Source organism: Nerophis ophidion, linkage group LG28, assembly GCF_033978795.1.
Source record: "Nerophis ophidion isolate RoL-2023_Sa linkage group LG28, RoL_Noph_v1.0, whole genome shotgun sequence".
Taxonomy (NCBI): Eukaryota; Metazoa; Chordata; class Actinopteri; order Syngnathiformes; family Syngnathidae; genus Nerophis; species Nerophis ophidion.
In genome coordinates, this window is record NC_084638.1 from 13,328,142 (window position 1) to 13,352,360 (window position 24,219).

The following is a 24,219-nucleotide window of genomic DNA, read 5'->3' on the forward strand; positions in this document are numbered from 1 at the left end:
CGTATCTCCAGTCGGTCTACCGCAGTCGCCGCCCGCATCTCCAGTGGGTTTGACATGGTCACCGCCCGTATCTCCAGTCGGTCTACCGCAGTCGCCGCCTGCTTCTTCAGTGGGTCTGCCGCGGTCTCAGCCAACATCTCCAGTGGGTCCGCCATGGTCACCGCCCGTATCTCCAGTCGGTCTACCGCAGTCGCCGCCCGCATCTCCAGTGGGTTTGACATGGTCACCGCCCGCATCTCCAGTGCGTCTGCCATGGTCACCGCCCGTACCTCCAGTCGGCCTACCGCAGTCGCCGCCTGCTTCTTCAGTGGGTCTGCCATGGTCACCGCCCGTATCTCCAGTCGGTCTACCGCAGTCGCCGCCCGCATCTCCAGTGGGTTTGACATGGTCACCGCCCGTATCTCCAGTCGGTCTACCGCAGTCGCCGCCTGCTTCTTCAGTGGGTCTGCCGCGGTCTCAGCCAACATCTCCAGTGGGTCCGCCATGGTCACCGCCCGTATCTCCAGTGGGTCTGACGCGGTCAGATACTCCAATTCCAATAATCAACTCCATTATATTTCCATATATCATACATCTATTGTCAGCGATGCCCCCCAAAGAGGAACAACTGCAAAAGAACAAACAAAAACAAAACAAACCAAGGTAATAATGATATTAACAAATAAATAAATAATAAAATAATAATTAAAAAATAATAATAATATAAACAGATAATAAATAAACACAGATATAAAGGGAGTAAAAAAAAAAATACAGTACAAACACTAATTCGAGCAAATAAAATGTGATTTCTTATGTTTTTAAATTTTAATAAATTTGCCAAATTACAAAAAAAAATTGTTATTATGGGGTATTGTGTGTAGAATTTTGAGGACATAATGTAACACTATGAATACTATGTGACTTCTCACAGCGAGATGATGTCATGCCTCAAGACTTCAGACAAGAGTATCATCAGTTCTGGGGCCACATATCTTGAGCGTGAGGCGTATACGACCTTACCGTATATCCTGCATGGATGTGAAAGATCTACCTCGGTTCACATTTCTCGCAGTGGCCTCTCTCCTGTCTTGAAAGCGTGCGCGAATGAGCGATAAATCTCGTCGGAATGTGACGGCCCACATAACTGCAAAGCAGGTGTTTACAACTATTTCTAGCAATATTTCGGCTTGGGGCATTGAGTTAATAAAGCTGGCTAGTGGAAAAAACTTTTCCTGTTAGATTTTTTTCCTTATGTGATTTTGTAAGCGTTTACTCTTACTTTGGCATTGAAAGCATAGTCAACGTGCTCTTTGGTGAAGAATGTGTCAGCATGTATTTTTGCCTTGTCCTTCCAGTGATTATTGCTTGGCTGTCAGGTGTTCTTGTGTTTGATGACTTTAAATAGTCACAAACTCCACCGCACAACACCCGCAGACTTAAAAAGAGGGCCGACCGACACTTACCTGAAGTGGATCAACTTTGCAGTGCCCAATAAAATTATCGCCGGATAAATGACCCACGATTAAAATTTATGGTTATCAGTTTACATGACAACATAAGGCTTCATCTGACCGGGATCTTCAGCTCTCGCTGGATCGGTTTGCAGCCGAGTGTGAAGCGACCGGAATGAGAATCAGCACCTCCAAGTCCGAGTCCATGGTTCTCGCCCGGAAAAGGGTGGAATGCCATCTCCGGGTTGGGGAGGAGACCCTGCCCCAAGTGGAGGAGTTCAAGTACCTAGGAGTCTTGTTCACGAGTGGGGGAAGAGTGGATCGTGAGATCGACAGGCGGATCGGTGCGGCGTCTTCAGTAATGCGGACGTTGTACCGATCCGTTGTGGTGAAGAAGGAGCTGAGCCGGAAGGCAAAGCTCTCAATTTACCGGTCGATCTACGTTCCCATTCTCACCTATGGTCATGAGCTTTGGGTCATGACCGAAAGGATAAGATCACGGGTACAAGCGGCCGAAATGAGTTTCACTCTCCCTTAGAGATAGGGTGAGAAGCTCTGCCATCCGGGAGGAACTCAAAGTAAAGCCGCTGCTCCTCCACATCGAGAGGAGCCAGATGAGGTGGTTCGGGCATCTGGTCAGGATGCCACCCGAACGCCTCCCTAGGGAGGTGTTTAGGGCACGTCCAGCCGGTAGGAGGCCACGGGGAAGACCCAGGACACGTTGGGAAGACTATGTCTCCCGGCTGGCCTGGGAACGCCTCGAGATCCCCCGGGAAGAGCTAGACGAAGTGGCTGGGGAGAGGGAAGTCTGGGTTTCCCTGCTTAGGCTGTTGCCCCCGCGACCCGACCTCAGATAAGCGGAAGATGATGGATGGATGGATAAGTGGAATAACAATCTATTAACCCTGATATAAAATAGTTAAATAATAGGGGTTTCACATAATCAAATCATTCTTATTTGTAACTATTCGTAATCCATTCAAAAAAATTTATATTTTTTGGGGGCGGTATAGCTCGGTTGGTAGAGTGGCCGTGCCAGCAACTTGAGGGTTGCAGGTTCGATTCCCGCTTCAGCCATCCTAGTCACTGCCGTTGTGTCCTTGAGCAAGACACTTTACCCACCTGCTCCCAGTGCCACCCACACTGGTTTAAATGTAACTTAGATATTGGGTTTCACTATGTAAAGCGCTTTGAGTCACTTGAGAAAAGTGCTATATAAATATAATTCACTATTTATTTATTTTCTTATCCAGGCATTTGGGCAAATCCTATTGTTGATGTAGATGTAGATTGCTGTACACATTAACTTTAGAAAAAAGAAGTGATAGATACTTCTCTTGTTGCCTTAATTAAACGTTTGGGTCGCATAGAAAAACTTTTTTTTTTCAATGAACCCCAAAACCAGTGAAGTTGGCACATTGCGTAAAAGGTGGATAAAAACCGAATGCAATAATTTCCAAATCCTTTTCAACCAACATTCAATGGAATAGACTGCAAAGACAAGATATTTAATGTTTGAACTGGAAAATATTTTTTTATGCCTGCAACATGTTTCAAAAAAGCTGGCACAAGTGGCAAAAAAGACTGAGAAAGTTTAGGAATGCTCATCAAACACTTATTTGGAACATCCCACAGGTGAACAGGCTAATTGGGAACAGGCGGGTGCCAGGATTAGGTATAAAAGCAGCTTCCATGAAATGCTCAGTCATTCACAAACAAGGACGGGCGAGGGTCACCGTTTTGTGAACAAATGTGTGAGCAAATTGTTGAACAGTTTAAGAACAACATTTCTCAATGAGCTATTGCAAGGAATTCAGGGATTTTACCCTCCACGGTTCACAGAATCTGGAGAAATCACTGCACGTAAGCGATGATATTACGGACCTTCATCAAAAAGCGACGTCAGTGTGTAAAGGATATCACCACTTGGGCTAACTTTTTTTTTTATATAAACCCCAAAACCAGTGAAGTTGGCATGTTACGTAAAAGGTAAATAAAAACCCGAATGCAATCATTTGCAAATCCTTTTCAACTTACATGCAATGGAATGGACTGCAAAGACAGGATATTTAATTTTCAAACTGGAAAATTTTTTTTTTACAAATAGTAGCTCATTTGGAAATTGATGCCTGCAACATGTTTCAAAAAAGCTGGCACAAGTGGCAAAAAAGACTGATAACGTTAAGGAATGCTCATCAAACACTTATTTGGAACATCCCACAGGTGAACAGGCTGATTGGGAACAGGTGGGGTGCCAGGATTAGGTATAAAAGCAGCTTCCATGGACTGCTCAGTCATTCACAAACAAGGACGGGGCGAGGGTCACCGTTTTGTGAACAAATGCGTGAGCAAATTGTTGAACAGTTTAAGAACAACATTTCTCAACGAGCTATTGCGAGGAATTTAGGGATTTTACCCTCCACGGTTCACAGAATCTGGAGAAATCACTGCACGTAAGCGATGATATTACGGACCTTCATCAAAAAGCGACGTCAGTGTGTAAAGGATATCACCACTTGGGCTCAGGAACACTTCAGAAAACCACTGTCAGTAACTACAGGTTGCTACATCTCTACGTCCAAGTTAAAACTCTACTATGCAAAGCAAAAAAACATTTATCAACAACACCCAGAAATTCTGCTGGCTTCGCTGGGCCCGAGCTCGTCTGAGATGAACTCATTCAAAGTGGAAAAGTGTTCTGTGGTCCCACGAGTCCACATATCAAATTGTTTATGGAAACTGTGGACGTCGTGTCCTCCGGACAGAAGAAGGACAGAACCATCTGAACTGTTATAAGCGCAAAGTTCCAAAGCCAGCATATGTGATAGTATGGGGGTGTATTAGTGCCCAAGGCATGGGTAATTTACACATCTGTGAAGACACCATTAAAACTGAATTTACAAACAGGTTTTGGAGCAACTTATGTTGCCATCCAAGCAACGTCTTTTTCATGGACGCCCCTGCTTATTTCAGCAAGACAATGCCAAGCCACGTGTTACAACAGCGTGGCTTCACAGTAAAAGAGTGCGGGTACTAGACTGGCCTGCCTGTTGTCCAATGTGTGAAAATGTGTGGTGCATTATGAAGCCTAAAACACCACAACTGAGACCCCGGACTGTTGGACAACTTAATCCGTACATCAAGCAAAAATGGGAAAGAATTCCGCGGAAAAAAAAGTTTCGAAAATTTGGTTTTCTCAGTTCCCAAAAATTTACTGAGTGTTGTTAAAAGGAAAGGCCATGTAACACAGTGGTAAAAATGCCCCTGTGCCAACTTGTGTTGCTGCCATTAAATTCTAAGTTAATGACTATTTGCTTTCTCAGTTCAAACATTAAGTATCTTGTCTTTGCCGTCCATTCGATCGAATATGAATTGAAAGTGATTTGCATATCTTTGTATTCTGTTTTTATTTACCATTTACAAAACGTGCCAACTTCACTGGTTTTGGGTTTTGTAAGTAATATAAACATTCATCAGAGCTGTTTGTCTATTTTATGGCGGATTCTAGTTAATGAAAGAACTGGAACCCATGTGTTCGAGAATCGGTTTGAATCGAATCACTACCCCCAAGAATGGAATCGAATGATGTGATGACCAATTTTCCACAGCCCTTGTAAATAATCTGGTAAATAATCGAATAAAGTGGTTCCGTGCAGCAGGAAGGAATGTGCTCGCTTTTTATTGGTCACATGCTCTGTGTTTACTGGAGATTGCAGTCTGTTCAATTTCATTGTAAAATCCAGGCTGTTGGTGTGTTTAAATATATCCCACAGCATAATATGGCACGGGGGCCAATTTTGGCCCACAACTCGACAGATTATAACAATAAAATTCATTATTTATTGATGAAATGTGTTCGTACACTTGCTGTCTATAGTTGGATTATTCACACCGTAGAATTTGGATTAAGAGCGTTGTAAATACAGAATAAAAATTCAAACACAGGACAGCAATTTTCATATGACTCAATCCAAACAACTTTTTTCCTCTCACGGCACAAATAAACTAACACAAAAGTTGAAAACACATGGTCACACATAACACAACCTGCCCGATAAACTTTGTGGATGTTATAAAAGTGTCCAATAGCAACACATAGTTCCAAATTATACCTATTTAAGTCTTCTGCAAAGCATGATGGGAAAATGCAAAACACTCTCATCACACTTATAAATGTTTGGCAAATTTTAGTTGCTTGAAAGTTCTGATTGATTACAAAACATTAAGGAGGTCTTCATGTATTTAAACAAAGTGAGAGTTGAACTTTTACATACTCTAAATATTATATATCTATTATAATTATAAATTATTTTATAATCGTGTATCTATTTGGCAGCACGGTGACCCAGGGGTTAGTGCATGTGCCTCACAATACGAAGGTCCTGAGTAGTCCTGGGTTCAATCCCGGGCTCGGGATCTTTCTGTGTGGAGTTTGGATGTTCTCCCCGTGAATGTGAGTGTGAATGTTGCCTGTCTATCTGTGTTGGCCCTGTGATGAGGGTGTGACTTGTCCAGGGTGTACACCGCCTTCCGCCCGAATGCAGCTGAGATAGGCTCCAGTACCCCCACTGACCCCAAAAGGGTGAAGCGGTAGAAAATAGATGGATATATATCTATTCTATTAATATATCTGACATTTGTAAATACACTTTATAGTATAGTGATAATATATATATATATGTATGTATATATATATGTATGTATATATATATGTGTGTATGTATGTATATATATACATATATATATGTATGTATGTATATATATGTATATATATATGTGTGTATGTATATATATATATGTATATGTGTATATATATGTACATATGTATGTGTATATGTATATATATATGTACATACATATATATAAATATATATATATATATATAAATATATATATATATATATATATGTACATACATATATATAAATATATATATATATATATATATATACGTACATACATATATATAAATATATATATATATATATATATATATATATATAGCCCCTGGTCAAGAAATGCTTAGCCCAATGCGGCCGCCAAATCAAAAACTTTGGACACCCCTGTATTAGAAGGTAAAGGAGTGGGTGGGTGATCAATCTGTGTTTATACAATATTCATGCAATATTTTTTGTGCTTAATCCCATGAGTTTCCTTGTTACTTTTGACAGCTCTAGTTATTATAACATATTATACTCATTTCCTTTGTGACTGACATTACAAAGCCAACAATAATGTTCTGGGCATCTATCTTAGGATACAGTGCTACTTATGATATCAAAGTTTCCCCTGGCGTCTTTCAGTTTTTTTGAAAGTGGCCCCCGGGGTGAAAAGTTTGCACACCCCTGTCCTACAGTGATGGTAATGAATATGATATTTACAATCCTGCTCACGGGCCGTGAGGATAATCCAGTCTTTTGCCTAAAACTGGATGACGTGGCAGCTGGCAATCTCTTTTTTTAAACTGTGAACAGGACGCCTGTGGAAGTAACCTGAGTTCTCCCTGCAGCACAATGAATGAATGAATGAGTTGCTATGTTTGTTTGCTCCTCCAAAGAGGCAGCTATTCCAAACATCTCTGCAAAAGTGCAGTGCACATGCCAACATTGAAAAAGGAACTCCTTCAAGGTCTTACTGCATTGTGCCAGCAGGTGGCTCTACAACCCAAGAAACAGGACCAAGATAAAGGAATAGGGCTTTCCTCATTTTGAGTACCTTGCATGCAAAAATGATGTAATATTAGGTCAGTTTTCATATGTTTTTGCACATCAGAATCAGAAAAACTTGGATAATCCCCGAGGGGAAATGAAGATTTTCAACCCAATCCCATTCAAGAGCGGACAAACATTACAGGGAGACAGAACAGGATCGCTGACGAGTCTGCCAACTTCCGGCGCCCCTTACAAAAAAGGTGAGAAAACCGGTAAACGCTGGTGGGGGAGAAGAAAAAAATGCAGTCTAAGCCAGGGTTCCTGGAGAGGGGGTCCAGACTGAGGTCAAGGGGGGAAAAAACTCATATCCGTAGCACATATAAGCATGTGTGTAAGAGGGAAATTATATTTATATAGCGCTTTTACATAGTGAAACCCGATATGTTAGTTACATTTAAACCAGTGTGGGTGGCACTGGGAGCAGGTGGGTAAAGTTTCTTGCCCAAAGACACAACGGTAGTGACTAGGATGGCAGAAGCAGGGATCGAACCTGGAACCCGCTACCAACCGAGCTATACCGCCACAACACACAGGATATTATAAATATTAGAACCCAAGCACTAGGCCTACTCAGTGGCCTAGTGGTTAGAGCAGGGGTCACCAACCTTTTTGAAACCAAGAGCTACTTCTTGGGTACTGATTAATGCAAAGGGCTACCAGTTTGATACACACTTAAATAAATTGCCAGAAATAGTCAATTTCCTCAATTTACCTTTAATAAATAAATCTATACTTATATTTTTTAAAAATGGGTATTTCTGTCTGTCAGTCCATCGTACATTTTTTTTTCCTTTTACGGAAGGTTTTTTGTAGAGAATAAATTATAAAAATAAAATAAAAAAAAACTTAATTGAACGGTTAAAAAGAGGAGAAAACACGAAAAAAAAAATTACATTTTGAAACATTGTTTTTCATCAATTTCAACTCTTTAAAATTCTAAATTCAACCGAAAAATATGAAGAGAAAAACTAGCTGATTCGAATCTTATTGAAAATTTTTTTTAAAATAATTAATGGAACATCATTAGTAATTTTTCCTGATTAAGATCCATTTTGGAATTTTGATGACATGTTTTAAATAGGTTAAAATCCAATCTGCACTTTGTTAGAATATATAACAAATTGGACCAAGCTATATTTCTAACAAAGACAAATCATTATTTTTTCTAGATTTTCCAGAACAAAAATTTTAAAAGAAATTCAAAAGACTTAAATTTGATTCTACAGATTTTCTAGATTTGCCAGAATAATTATTTTGAATTTTAATCGTAATAAGTTTGAAGAAATATTTCACAAATATTTTTGGTCGAAAAAACAGAAGCTAAAATGAAGAATTAAATAAAAATGTATTTATTATTCTTTACAATAATAAAAAAAATATACTTGTACATTGATTTAAATTGTCAGGAAAGAAGAGGAAGGAATTTAAAAGGTAAAAAGGTATATGTGTTTAAAAATCCTAAAATCATTTTTAAGGTTGTATTTTGTCTCTAAAATTGTCTTTCTGAAAGTTATAAGAAGCAAAGTAAAAAAAAAAAAAAGAATTTATTCAAACAAGTCTTTAAAATATTTTCTTGGATTTTCAAATTCTATGAGTTTTGTCTCTCTTCGAATTAAAAATGTCGAGCAAAGCGAGACCAGCTTGCTAGTAAATAAATAAAATTGTAAAAATAGAGGCAGCTCACTGGTAAGTGCTATTATTTGAGCTATTTTTAGAACAGGCCAGCGGGCGACTCATCTGGTCCTTACGGGCTACCTGGTGCCCGCGGGCACCGCGTTGGTGACCCCTGGGTTGGAGTTTCCGCCCTGAAATCGGTAGGTTGTGAGTCATACCAAAGACTATAAAAATGGGACCCATTTCCTCCCTGCTTGACACTCAACATTAAGGGTTGGAAATGGGGGTTACATCACCAAAAATGATTCCCGGGCGTGGCACCGCTGCTGCCCACTGCTCCCCTCACCTCCCAGGGGGTGAACAAGGGGATGGGTCAAATACAGTGGACAAATTTCACCACACCTAGTATGTGTGCGACAATCAATGGTACTTTAATTTAACTTCACTTTAAAAGAGCAGAGCTGATGCAACCTGCCACTTTGACATACAGCTACAAATAAATAAATTAATTAATTCATAAAAAGTTTAAATCTAAAAAATACATACAAAAAACATATACACTGTAGTGGCCTCTGTGGTGTTCCACCCTATCGTCTGCTGGGGTGGGGGGATCATGGCCAGGAATTTTTGGAACTTGGAAAATGGTAGTTTGATTGTCCAGGGTGAGTGAAGTGCGTGGCTGGTGGAACGCTTTCAAATCCGATAAAAAATGTGGGATGTGAAGTAGATTTTAGAATGCTTATTTGTTGTCAATGGGGAGAACATCAGGGGAAATTCCAGGAAAACCAGGAATTTTGGTAAAGGGAAAAGATGTTTTGCATTCGATTAATCGAAGGAGTAGTGTGGATGGATGGTTGAAAAGTCAGAATCGGGTTTAAAAATGTTGCAAAACGAATATGTCCATTCTTTTGAATGGCAATTTCCTGGAAATTTGGGGATTTAAGGAAAACTGGGATTTTTCTGAAAATATTGATACTAGCACAATTTTCCTAAAATATCTAAATGGGTTGGTGTTGGAATTTTTGTAATCGGTTGAAAAATGTTGATATAGTAACAGTTTTAATTAAGAATTGGTATTTTGGTATTCCGGGAATTTCGGGAAAACTGGGAATTTGTACGGACAAAAAATAGGAGCATTTGTTGTCCAAACTAAGAGGAATGTTTTGAACGTGGAATGGTCAAAAACAGCTGAGATATCTGGACTTTGAAAACTTTCAGGAAGAGGTGAAAATAGGGTTTTGGGAAACCGGGAATTCCTGGAATTTTTTTAAACTTAAAAAATGCTTTGAGGAGCAGACCCAACAAAGCAACCAAGAGAGCTGACTCCACCCTCGGCCGCCCCACCAACTCTCAACCGGTGTCCAGTCCGCATGGATGAGCGAGGATACATCCAAAAAGACCGAGGTCATTCAGCCAAGACACTGTGGAGCTGGTCTCCATGGCCAAAAGGCTCCCGGGCCGCAGATCCAGAAATTCTGAAAAAAAACACAGCAGAAGTCACGAAAGTGGCAACCCCTTTTCACACAGTCCCAGAGGGTCCCCAACCAAAAGGCAAAAGAAACACATGAAAAGGAGAACATGCAAACACAGACAGACGGCATAGCTCGGTTGGTGGAGTGGCCGTGCCAGCAACTTGAGGGTTGCAGGTTCGATTCCCGTTGTGTCCTTGGGCAAGACACTTTACCCACCTGCTCCAGTGCCACCTACACTGGTTTAAATGTAACTTTGATATTTGGTGTCACTATGTAAAGCGCTTTGAGTCACTTGAGAAAAGCGCTATATAAATATAACTCACTTCACCCTAAACCCGTGTCATTATGCTGCCTTATCTATTAATGTTATGTTATCATTTATTTTGTAATGATTTAATTATTTTTTTCTACCGCCTATTCCCTTTTGGGGTCGCGGGGGGCGCTGGTGCCTAGCTCAGCTACAATCGGGCAGAAGGCGGGGTACACCCTGGACAAGTCGCCACCTCATCGTAGGTTTTTATTTTCAATTATCACTGATTACGAACAATTTCCATCCATCTTCTACCACTTTTCCCTCAATGTATTACTATATATCAGTAATCTAGGGGTGTCAAATTTGTTTTCACTGAGGGCCACATCGCAATAATGGCAGCCTTTTTTTTTTTTTATTAATAAAATGATGCATGTAATTAATCAAAATTCTAATTGATCTGATTTTTTTAAAATAAATATAATTTAACAGCATCAATATAAATGTGTAGCAGTAATCACCTGATATTATTCCATTATTGCTTATGCACACGACCATAGTTTTGTAATACATTATATTATAATGTAATATTTGGCATGATTAGATAATAACGTTGAAAATATACGCATTTTTTTCCTGTCAAAATCCAAATAATTATTTGCATTTGGTGAAAAAAAAATTAAGTATTCTATTAACATTCATGGGCCACATGCAATGATGTGGCGGGCCAGATCCGGCCCCCGGGCCTTGAGTTCGACACCAGTGATGAAATATCTTTTTTAATGATTTAATTATGCTTTTAAAATTCATTATTAATTTAAAACATTTCGATCCATCCATTTTCTATCGCCCATCTCTCAATTTATTAATATCTATTTATAACTTATAATTTATTCTATAAGAATTAATTATTATTCAATAAAATATTATTTTAAATCATTTATCAATGATTTTTAATTCCAAATTGTATTAAAATTCTTATTCGTCAATTTACCAAAATATATTTCAATACTTTGATACTTTTTTATACTTTTCTAAATAAAGGGGACCACAAAACATTGCATTATTGGCTTTATTTTAACCAAAAATCTGAGAGTACATTAAACATATGTTTCTTATTGCAAGTTTGTCCTTAAATAACATAGTGAACATACTAGACAACTTGTCTTTTAATAGTAAGTAAGCAAATAAAGACTCCTAATTAGTCTGCTGACGTATGCTGTAACATATTGTGTCATTTTCCATTCTATTCTTTTGTCAAAATTATGAAGGACAAGTGGTAGAAAATGTATAATAATCTCCTTGTTCATTTACTGTTAAAATCTGATTACTTTCCCTTTTTAACATATCCTATCTACACTTCAGTAACAATTTAATAATCACTTATTCTTCTGTTGTTTTCAACCCATATTCAATTGAATGCACTACAAAGACAAGATATTTGCTGTTCAAAACTCATAAACATTATTATTTTTTTGCAAATAATAATTAACTTCGAATTTCATGGCTGCAACACGTGCCAAAGTAGTTGGGAAAGGGCATGTTCACCACTGTGTTACATCACATTTTCTTTTAACAACACTCAATAAACGTTTGGAAACTGAGGAAAGTAATTGTTAAAGCTTTGAAAGTGAATTCCTTCCCATTCTTGTTTTATGTAGAGCTTCAGTCGTTCACGTGCTGAATGTGGCTTGGCATTGTCTTGCTGGAATAAGCAGGGGCGTCCATGAAAAAGATGGCGCTTAGATGGCAGCACATGTTGTTCCAAAACCTGTATGTACTTTTCAGCATTAATGGTGCCTTCACAGATGTGTAAGTTACACACACCTTGGGCACTAATGCACCCCCATACCATCACAGATGCTGGCTTTTGAACTTTGCATCGATAACAATCTGGATGGTTCGCTTCCCGTTTGTTCCGGATGACACGATGTCGAATATTTCCAAAAACAATTTGAAATGTGGACTCGTCAGACCACAGAACACTTTTCCACTTTGCATCAGTCCATCTTAGATGATCTCTGGCCCAGAAAAGCCGGCGGAGTTTCTGGATGTTGTTAATAAATGGGTTTCGCTTTGCATTGTAGAGCTTTAACTTGCACTTAGAGATGTAGCGACCAACTGTATTTAGTGACAGTGGTTTCTGAAGTGTTCCTGAGCCCATGTGGTGATATCCTTTAGAGATTGATGTCGGTTTTTGATACAGCGCCATCTGAGGGATCGAAGGTCACGGTCATTCAATGTTGGTTTCCGGCCATGCCGCTTACGTGGAGTGATTTCTCCAGATTCTCTGAACCTTTTGATGATATTATGGACGGTAGATGTTGAAATCCCTAAATTTCTTGCAATTGCACTTTGAGAAACTATTTGCTCACGCAGTTGTGGACAAAGGGGTGTACCTCGCCACATCCTTTCTTGTAAAAAACTGAGCATTTTTTGGGAAACTGTTTTTATACCCATACATGGCACCCACCTGTTCCCTATTAGCCTACACACCTGTGGGATGTTCCAAATAAGTGGTTGATGAGCATTCTTTTTTTTTATCACTTTGACATCAAATATATTGTCTTTGTAGCATATTCAACTGATATGGGTTGAAAATGATTTACAAATCATTGTATTCTGTTTATATTTACATCTAACACAATTCCCCAACTCATATGGAAATGGGGTTTGTATATATATATATATATATATATATATATATATATATATATATATATATATATATATATATATATATATATATATATATGTCTTGATTGGATTATCCAGAGAATAGTGCTCGATACCGTGGTAGAGCGCAATATGTAGGTGTGGGAAAAATCACAAGACTACTTCATCTCTACAGAACTGTTTCATGAGGGGTTCCCTCAATCATCAGGAGATTTTAATGGAAGCATTCACATACAATGGTTTATATAGGGCACAGAGTGGGTGGGTACAAGCAGGCGTAGGGTGTGGTGATTGGCTCATGTGTTACCTAGGAAGTGTTTCCGTCTGTGGCGGCATGTTGAAATGATTTCACTGCGCTTGTTGAGGGATGATAGATCTGGATGATATATAATAAACAGTTTCTCTTTTAAGCGTAGGTTGCATCTTTTATTACCACTGTTGTAAGGTGTGCTGGATGCAAGAATTTGGCATGTTATTGAATATTCAACATTATTGTCTTTGAGGTTCCAAGTGTGTTTGCTGAGTTCTGTAGAATTCCGCAAGTCTGGTTTCTAAAGGAGGCGTTGTGATTATTCCATCTTGTTTTGAACGCTCCTTCGGTTAATCCTACGTACGTGTCGGATGTGTTAATGTCCTTGCATATTACCTTTGCTTAGTAAACGACTGATGTCTGTAAGCACCTTCCGTTGAGAGGGCAATCAGGTTTCTTGCGACAGTTACATTCCTTATTGGTTTCAGAGTCGTTTAGTCTGGGGGTAGGCAGTCCTTTTGCAATTGCTTTGTTGTGGTTTGAAATGATTTGTTGTATGTTATCCATACAGCTGTAGCTCAATTTAATGTTGTTCTTGTTGAATATTTTTCTTAGGGTGTTGCCTTTGGGGAAGTGTTTGTCGATCAGAGTGAGGAACTTTCGGCCGATGTTGGTTGAGACGTTTTGGCTGAATGGCGGATTGTACCAGATGATGTTGTTTCATTTTCTGCTCTTTTTTGGTTGGTTTCCTGGAGTGGGTTCATAGGTGAGGGGGAAGTTGTATCTGGTTTCATCAAGTGCTTTCTGGTACGGGGGGGTTGCTTGGTCAAATTCCGCTTTGCTAGATGACAGCATTGATAGCCTTTTATTAATTCCGGTAGGTATTATTTTCGTGATGGTGGGTGGGTGGTTGCTGTCATGGTGCGCGTATTGGAGTGTTGTGTTGGGTTTCGTGAATGGTTGGTAGCTGTTATTTCTCAGGTTGAACATGACGTCGAGGAAGTTGACGGTTTGCTTGTTGGCTTCAATCGTGATCCGTAGGCCGTTTTCTTTGAAGATTTGGCATATGCGCTTCTTGGTGTTCTCGCTGCTCCTTGGCGAGGCGCGGCACACTGCCAGTCCGTCATCACGGTAAATACCAAGGTTCAGGTTGAGGCTGGCAAGCTGGGAGAGGAGGAAACTCCCAACGAGTTCGCACATTTCTGCTCCATCAAAACTCCCCATAGTAACGTCAAATGTTGAATTGTTCTTTTTTTGCCATGGTGTACTGTTGTGGATGAGTATGGAGTTCTTTGCGTGGATGATGATGTTTCTTTCGTTGCCTGTGATTGAGTCGTAGTCCGAGGCGAAGTTTAGTGCTTGGGTCAGTAGGTCTTGCGTGATGGAAGGGTAAAATTCTTCGATGTCGAAGGAGATAAAGTTGTGTTGTTGTTTGTCTTGGATGTTGTTAAACCATTTGATTACCCATTAAAATCTCCTGATGATTGAGTGAACCCCTCATGAAACAGTTCTGTAGAGATGAAGTAGTCTTGTGATTTTTCCCACACCTACATATATATATATATATATATATATATATATATATATATATATATATATATATATATATATATATATATATATATATATATAATCCAGGAATTCACATTAAGGGAATTGTAAATAATTTATTTGTAAATTATGGTGGAAAATAAGTATTTGGTCACTTCAAACAAGGAAGATCTCTGGCTCTCACAGACCTGTAACTTCTTCTTTAAGAAGCTCTTCTGTCCTCCACTTATTACCTGTATTAATGTCACCTGTTTGAACTCGTTATCTGTATAAGAGACAACTGTCCACAGCCTCAAACAGTCAGACTTCAAACTCCACTACGGCCAAGACCAAAGAGCTGTCGAAGGACACCAGGAAAATAATTGTAGACCTGCACCAGACTGGGAAGAGTGAATCTACAATAGGCAAGCAGCTTGGTGTGAAAATATCAACTGTGGGAGCAATTATCAGAAAATGGAAGACATACAAGACCACTGATAAATTCCCTCGATCTGGGGCTCCACGCAAGAGCTCATCCCGTGGGGTCAAAATGATCATGAGAACGGTGAGCAAAAATCCCAGAACCACACAGTGGGACCTCGTGAATGACCTGCAGAGAGCTGGGACCAAAGTAACAAAGGTTACCATCAGTAACCCACTACGCCGACAGGGAATCAAATCCTGCAGTGCCAGATGTGTCCCCCTGCTTAAGCCCGTCTGAAGTTTGCCAGAGAGCACATGGGAGAATGTCATGTGGTCAGATGAAACCAAAATAGAACTTTTTGGTATAAACTCAACTCGTCATGTTTGGAGGAAGAAGAATACTGAGTTGCATCCCAAGAACACCATACCTACTGTGAAGCATGGGGGTGGAAACATCATGCTTTGGGGCTGTTTTTCTGCTAAGGGGACAGGACGAACGATCCGTGTTAAGGAAAGAATCGTGAGATTTTGAGCCAAAACCTCCTCCCATCAGTGAGAGCTTTGAATGGTTGACCAAATACTTATTTTCCACCATAATTTACAAATAAATTCTTTAAAATTCCTACTGTGAATTCCTGGATTTTTTTTTCACATTCTGTCTCTCACAGTTGAAGTGTACCTATGATGAAAATTACAGACCTCTGTCATCATTTTAAGTGGGAGAACTTGCACAATCGGTGGCTGACTAAATACTTTTTTGCCCCACTGTATATATATATATTTTTTTTTTTATGTATATTTTTTGTATAATAAAATTGTGTCATTGCTTGCCTCAGCAGGAAAACCTGCAAAACAGGCTTGTGGGGATGATATAGCCTTGTGTGTTTTTTCCTGACCTAACATATATTATATATATATATATATATATATATATATATATATATATATATATATATATATATATATATATATATATATATATATATATATATACCGGCCCACAGACACATTTTTTTGTCTGCATGTGGCCCCTTGAGTCAAAATAATTGACCAAGCCTGTTATACAACATGCAGATCAGATTCTGCAAGAAATGTGGGTTTCCTTACCATCTTTTAGCCTTCACTATTTCCCCTCTAAGAATACCCTGACTTGGATTTAGCCTCGGTAAAATAGCAACCATGAACAAAATGTGCCCGATGAGAACAAAGTACATAGGGTACGTTGCAACCGAAAGAGAGCGGCAACATTCTGGAGGTGGAATCAGATTAAAGAGGGGGAAGAAAGGCAATTCATCCTCTTTGTTTCTCCACATCTAAAAATAGCTCTTTGCTGAGCAGGCACTAGTAAAGCAAGATACAGTTCCTTCTCTTGCTCCATTTTCCTGTTGGCGCAGAAAATGTCCTAACTGTGTGATTCATAACAGCTTGTGTGCGATATCACACAATTGGGAGGATTACATTTTCCTCATCTTGACATCCAATAAACACCCTCACTTGTATTCGGCGCATGCTCGCTTCCATCAACAGCACTGCACGGACATCACTTATTGATGTCTGCTATGAATTGTCGCTTCCTATAACCAGCTGTTGTTTTCCGTCTTCACGGACCAAATAATGATAATGGAGGCCGAGGTGCTACGTCTATAAGATGCTCGTTGAAGCACACGGCTGCTTCCGGTTCTTGTATCCAAGCAGCACAATGTCAACAGGTCCGCCTCATATTTATCAGCATCGACGCTTTGCTTGCATGCCTAGCAACCTCATGTTGTTGTCCTGCAGATTGGCGCTTTGCCCCCACTCAGACGCAGCTGTACTAACTGTATTTGTGCTTGGAACTTGCACACCTATTTCATTTAATGAAGAAGTCTGGTGTCAAAGATGCGTTCGTTGAAGGCCACATCCCAGTTATGGCTGCCATCCGAGGGCCACTTACTACAGCGAATAATATATAATATGATTATAAATACACGTATATATATATGTATATAAATATATACATATATATATACATATATATATATATATATATATATACATATATATATATATATATATACATATATGGATACATATATATATATATATAAATATTTATATATATATATATATATATATATATATACATATATATATATACATACATATATATAAATACATATATATATATATATATATATATATATGTGTGTATATGTGCGTTTGTTACGTCTCGTCTCGATTACTGTAACGTATTATTTCGGGTCTCCCCATGTCTAGCATTAAAAGATTACAGTTGGTACAAAATGCGGCTGCTAGACTTTTGACAAGAACAAGAAAGTTTGATCACATTATGCCTGTACTGGCTCACCTGCACTGGCTTCCTGTCCACTTAAGATGTGACTTTAAGGTTTTACTACTTACGTATAAAATACTACACGGTCTAGCTCCATCCTATCTTGCCGGTTGTATTGTACCATATGTCCCGGCAAGAAATCTGCGTTCAAAGGACTCCGGCTTATTAGTGATTCCAAAAGCCCAAAAAAAGTCTGCGGGCTGTAGAGCTTTTTCATTTCGGGCTCCAGTACTCTGGAATGCCCTCCCGGTAACAGTTCGAGATGCCACCTCAGTAGAAGCATTTAAGTCTCACCTTAAAACTCATTTGTATACTCTAGCCTTTAAATAGACTCCCTTTTTAGACCAGTTGATCTGCCGTTTCTTTTCTTTCTATGTCCCACTCTCCTTTGTGGAGGGAGTCCGGTCCGATCCGGTGGCCATGTACTGCTCGCCTGTGTATCGGCTGGGGGACATCTCTGCGCTGCTGATCCGCCTCCGCTTGGGATGGTTTCCTGCTGGCTCCGCTGTGAACGGGACTCTCGCTGCTGTGTTTGATCCGCTTTGGACTGGACTCTCGCGACTGTGTTGGATCCATTATGGATTGAACTTTCACAGTATCATGTTAGACCCGCTCGACATCCATTGCTTTCCTCCTCTCCAAGGTTCTCATAGTCATCATTGTCACCGACGTCCCACTGGGTGTGAGTTTTCCTTGCCCTTATGTGGGCCCTACCGAGGATGTCGTAGTGGTTTGTGCAGCCCTTTGAGGACACTAGTGATTTAGGGCAATATAAGTAAACATTGATTGATTGATTGATTAATATATATATATATATATATATATATATATATATATATATATATATATATATATATATATATATATATATATATATATATATATATATATATATATATATATATCCCAGCGATGCCCCAAAGAGGAAAAACTGCTAAAAAACAAACAAAAACAAAAAAGACAAGGTAATAATTATATTAACAAATAAATAAATGATAAAATAATAATTAAAAAAATAATAATATAAACAGATAATAAATAATATGATATATGTATAATATATATGTATATATACTATGTGTATATATATATATATATATATATATATATACCGGTAATATATATATATATATACACACACATAGGCTATTACATCCCTACAAGCAGGTTTCCCTGCTCTTCAGGGGATTTTATTATATTTTATATATATATATATATATATATATATATATATATATATATATATATTATCCCTAGCGGTAGGAAATGGATTAAAAAGAACATATTTAAAAAAATAATAATTAAAAAAAATACAAATAAATAAACAAATACACAGTTCTGGGACTGCTGATCTAGAATAATAGAACAAAACAAAACTGATCATTTTTCAGTTTTGTTTTTAAGTATGCGGATGTTTTATGATCAGACACAGGCGGTGATTTATATCCCATCATTTGCTCTTAAAGTGAATTATATATATGGGGGGGGTTGCCTGATTCGCAAGTTTTTCGGCCCCCATTATTAGTGGCAAACACCCACACACAGTGGGAATGCAGAAGGTGTATTTTCATTCCTCCTGACTAAAGCAAAGTGGCACCGTATGGGAAAGCAGCCCCACTTGAAGTAGAGGCAAGCGGCTATCAAACTGTATTGCAGTATTAAAATCCATATTTGCCCCACGCCAAAAGGTGCAATATTTACATTTTTTATTCCTATAAATGGTAACACACTGTGATGCTCGGATTTACTCCAGTGGATGTGCACGCACTAGATGTGGCGTGCAGATAGAAACAGATGAGCGCTACAATAATTGAGTTGGAGGCCGGATCAAACGACTTGGAGGCTGGGACTGCAGTATTTTTGCCTCAGTGGAATCCATCTCTTCATTACAAAGTGGGCGCCCGTCTTTCATAGTGTTTGTAAATACATGTTCCATTCTCACTATATGGTATCACCTCCCAGTTCCCATCATGCCTTGCTGCATGTACTAATGAGGTCGTTTAGTGCTCAGCTGTTTGAGAGTTGTCTCTCACTAATTGACTTCCCCCGCGTGCTCGTGTACACTTTTTAATGGTCTGCCTTAAATGTTATGTGTCAAAGCTTAAAGCGCATCCGGACAGCAATCACAGCACTACCACATTTTGTTATGTTACAGACTTGTAAATGTAGTTTTTCCTCAAAATTCTACACACAATACCCCATAATGACAATGTGAAGAGTTTTTTTATTTTTATTTCAATATTAAAAAAAAAAAAAATCACATCTACATAAGTATTCACAGCCTTTGCACATTCTTAATGCTCCTTCGGCAGCAATTACAGCCTCAAGTCTTTTTTAATTCAATGCCACAAGCTTGGCAAACTTATCTTTGGGCTGTTTCGCCCATTCCTCTTTGCCAATTCCTCTTTGCGGCACCTCTCGGACTTCTTCAGGTTGGGTGGAAAGCGTTGTTTTTTATCCAGGATGTCTCTATATATTACTGCATTCATCTTTCCCTTAATCATGTCTAGTCTCCTACTTATGCAAGCATTCTAATACACCAAGGGTCCTCCAAATTTTTGACTCGAGCGCCGCATTGGTGGGTTAAAAAAAAAATATATATATATATATATACATATATATATATATATATGTATATATATGTTTATATATATATATATATATATATATATATGTATATGTATATATATATATGTATATATATACATATATTATACAAATATATATACATATACAGTATATATATATATGTATATATATAAACATATATATACATATATATATATATATGTATATATATATACATATATATACAGACATACATATATATTCCTTGACTAAAAGAGCGCACTTGCCTACAAACCTGGGAAAATGCATATTTAGACAATATGATTCACCTGAGCAGCTAGGAGACACCGAGAGTAACAATCTGTAGAAAATGGATTTGAAAGGACAGGTTAAAAATAAATAAAATACAAAATATATATATATATATATATATATATATATATATATATATATGTATATGTATATATATATATATATATATATATATATATATATATATATATATATATATACATATATATATATAAAATGGCCCTAGTGTGTGAATGTGAGTGTGAATGTTGTCTATCTGCGTTGGCCCTGCGATGAGGTGGCGACTTGTCCAGGGTGTACCCCGCCTTCCGCCCGATTGTAGCTGAGATAGGCGCCAGCGCCCCCCGCGACCCCAAAAAGGAATAAGTGGTAGAAAATGGATGGGATGGATATATATATATATATATACGTATACACACATATATGTACACCTATATATACAGTTGTATGTCTATATATATATACACATTTATATACATATTTATATACACTGTTATGTATACCTTTATACATACATATATATATATATATATATATATATATACATATACAGGTGTATATATACATATAGATGTGTATATATACATAAACCAATATATATATGTACATATCTATACACCTATATATATATACATATATATACACATGTATATATACACACACATATGTGGTCCTCTCCAAGGTTCTCATAGTCATCATTGTCACCGACGTCCCACTGGGTGAGTTTTCCTTGCCCTTATGTGGGCCTACCGAGGATGTCGCAGTGGTTTGTGTTGTGGTTTGTGCAGCCCTTTGAGACACTAGTGATTTAGGGCTGTATAAGTAAACATTGATTGATATATACATGTAAAAATATATATGTATAATATATATTTATGTATATACATATATATATATGTATGTATGTATATATATATATATATGTATATATATGTTTGAATGTATATGTATATATATATATATATATATATTTTTTTTTTTCCTTGACTAAAAGAGCGCACACTTGCCTACAAGCCTGGGAAAATGCATTTTTAGACAATATGATTTGCCTGAGCGGCTAGGAGACACCAAGATTAACTTCAGTAGAAAATTTATTAGAAATTACAGATTTAAAAAAATAATAATTGAAAAAATTTTTACTTTGGACTTCCCGCGGGCCGGATTTTGGACGCTGTTGTGCCGTATCTGGTCCGCTGACCGTAGATTGGTTGACCACAGTTCAAAAGATATGAATACTTTGATGGGATTTTTAATTTTTTTTTTTATAATAAAATTGCAAAATTCATATTGTCATTTTTGGGGTGTTGTGTGTAGAATTTTGAGGACATTTTGGAATAATGCAGATGATGTGGTCCTGATGGCTTCATCTGACCGGGATCTTCAGCTCTCACTGGATCGGGTCGCAGCCGAGTGTGAAGCGACCGGAATGAGAATCAGCACCTCCAAGTCCGAGTCCATGGTTCTCGCCCAGAAAAGGGTGGAATGCCATCTCCGGGTTGGGGAGGAGACCCTGCCCCAAGTGGAGGAGTTCAAGTACCTAGGAGTCTTGTTCACAAGTGAGGGAAGAGTGGATCGTGAGATCGACAGGCGGATCGGTGCGGCGTCTTCAGTAATGCGGACGTTGTACCGATCCGTTGTGGTGAAGAAGGAGCTGAGCCGGAAGGCAAAGCTCTCAATTTACCGGTCGATCTACGTTCCCATCCTCATCTATGGTCATGAGCTTTGGGTCATGACCGAAAGGATAAGATCACGGGTACAAGCGGCCGAAATGAGTTTCCTCCGCCGTGGGGCGGGGCTCTCCATTAGAGATAGGGTGAGAAGCTCTGCCATCCGGGAGGAACTCAAAGTAAAGCCGCTGCTCCTTCACATCGAGAGGAGCTAGATGAGGTGGTTCGGGCATCTGGTCAGGATGCCACCCGAACGCCTCCCTAGGGAGGTGTTTAGGGCACGTCCAACCGGTAGGAGGCCACGGGGAAGACCCAGGACACGTTGGGAAGACTATGTCTCCCGGCTGGCCTGGGAACGCCTCGGGATCCCCCGGGAAGAGCTAGACGAAGTCGCTGGGGAGAGGGAAGTCTTGGTTTCCCTGCTTAGGCTGTTGCCCCCGCGACCCGACCTCGGATAAGCGGAAGAAGATGGATGGATGGATGGATGGGTTGTAACATAAAATGTGTAAGAAATGATGCGCAGTGTAGAATGGGAAAAAAGATATTAGATTAGATTAGATTAGATTAGATAGTACTTTATTTATTCCGTCAGGTTAGTTCCTTCAGGAAAATTACAATTTTCAGCACAATCCCATTCAAGATCAGACAAACATTACAGGGAGACAGAACAGGATCGCTGACGGGTCTGCCGGCTTCCAGCGCCCCTTACAAAAAAGATGACATACGGGTAAACAGGGCGGGGGAGTGGGGGTGCAGACTGAGGCCAAGGGGAAAAAAAATAAATTAAATTAAAATAAAAATATCGAGGTAATGATAAAATAAAAATAAAAATAGAAACATATTAAAATAATTAGTTATGGACACTAAATAAGATAATATTTTATTGATGAATGAGTACATATTGGTGTTGAATTTTTTTTTATAAAAAAATAAGAAATTACAGCAGTTGTTTTTGTACCGCAATAGCTCGTGCAGTGTTATGGAAAAGGAAGAATTGAAATGTAAGACATTGGGAGTAATGAATGTGATTATGGATTATGTATCCAATAAAAAACAAACAAACAAAAAAAAACAGTGCAGAACAGAGATTGCAACGATGATGTAAGCTTGTTGTTGACTTTCCCAGTGTGAATGGCTGAGCAAAGGAGAGGGGGTGGGGTGTCATTAATCCTGGCTCGTAGTGACCGCGCAGGCGAAAATGAGGTGTGTTGGGGGATGGGCGCGGACTCTGTTGTTATGACTGGTACTTGGCTGCGGGACAAACTTCCACAGGCCTTGGCTATTTTTCATTTTCGTCTCAGTGCTCGCCTCGGCAGGGATATGTGACTTGCTTTTGCCGCAAAGACGCCGGAGCTCGCCCGCCAAGCAACAACCGAGGGGGGGACTTAACGGCGTTTGTGTGCGCTTTCCAAAAAAAAAAAAAAAAAAAAAAAAGGTTAGTCGTCAAAATGTAGCTTTTTCCGCTCTTTTCCCACCCGTAACCCGCACTCATGTCGGCGTTTGTGTTCATTCGTGTGTGTTTGGCGTGGATTTAAATAAACACGGACGTGTAAATAAGACGTGCGCGACAATGCGAAAAAATAACAGTAGTTACAGGCAGCCCCATTTTCGCCTGTCTGGTCGGCCCACAATGTCGAACGTCTGAAACCGTTGCAGGCTTCTTTACCGCCTGGCTTTAGCTTTAATATTATAACTCTAACGATTGATGTAACATTCGCCCAAAAAAAAAATAACACACATGACATGGTCTGGTTTGTACACGAGAACTGTCGAAGGCCTCGTCCATTTTGAGAGGTTTAAACCCAAGTAGGTACCAGATTATAGACACACTCTCAGTTGAGCGCGTTAGCATCTTTAGGCTAGGCTAGGCTAGGCTAGGCTAACCTAGCCGCTTGTGTTACGGCGCTTATTCTAATCCCATCGCAACATGAGCTAATCGTAACGTAATTCGGCGGGGACACGCGTGCAATCGCCAGGCGTG

The 24,219-nt window shown here is 39.0% G+C and overlaps 2 protein-coding genes across 12 annotated transcripts in view; one reads left to right on the forward strand and one right to left on the reverse strand.

Annotated features, from left to right (window-relative positions):
- Positions 1 to 24,219, reverse strand: part of LOC133545573 (zinc finger protein OZF-like) — a 538,609-nt gene that overhangs the window by 229,194 nt on the left and 285,196 nt on the right. The window lies entirely within an intron of this gene.
- The window catches only part of LOC133545580 (F-box-like/WD repeat-containing protein TBL1XR1), a 110,915-nt gene continuing 110,093 nt past the window's right edge, over positions 23,398 to 24,219 (forward strand). For 4 of the 10 annotated variants that reach the window (XM_061891306.1, XM_061891307.1, XM_061891308.1 and 1 more), the window contains exon 1: positions 23,808 to 24,044. The gene's annotated coding sequence lies outside the window, so the exon portion shown is untranslated. The other 6 variants (XM_061891311.1, XM_061891313.1, XM_061891312.1 and 3 more) reach the window with 3 other exon arrangements.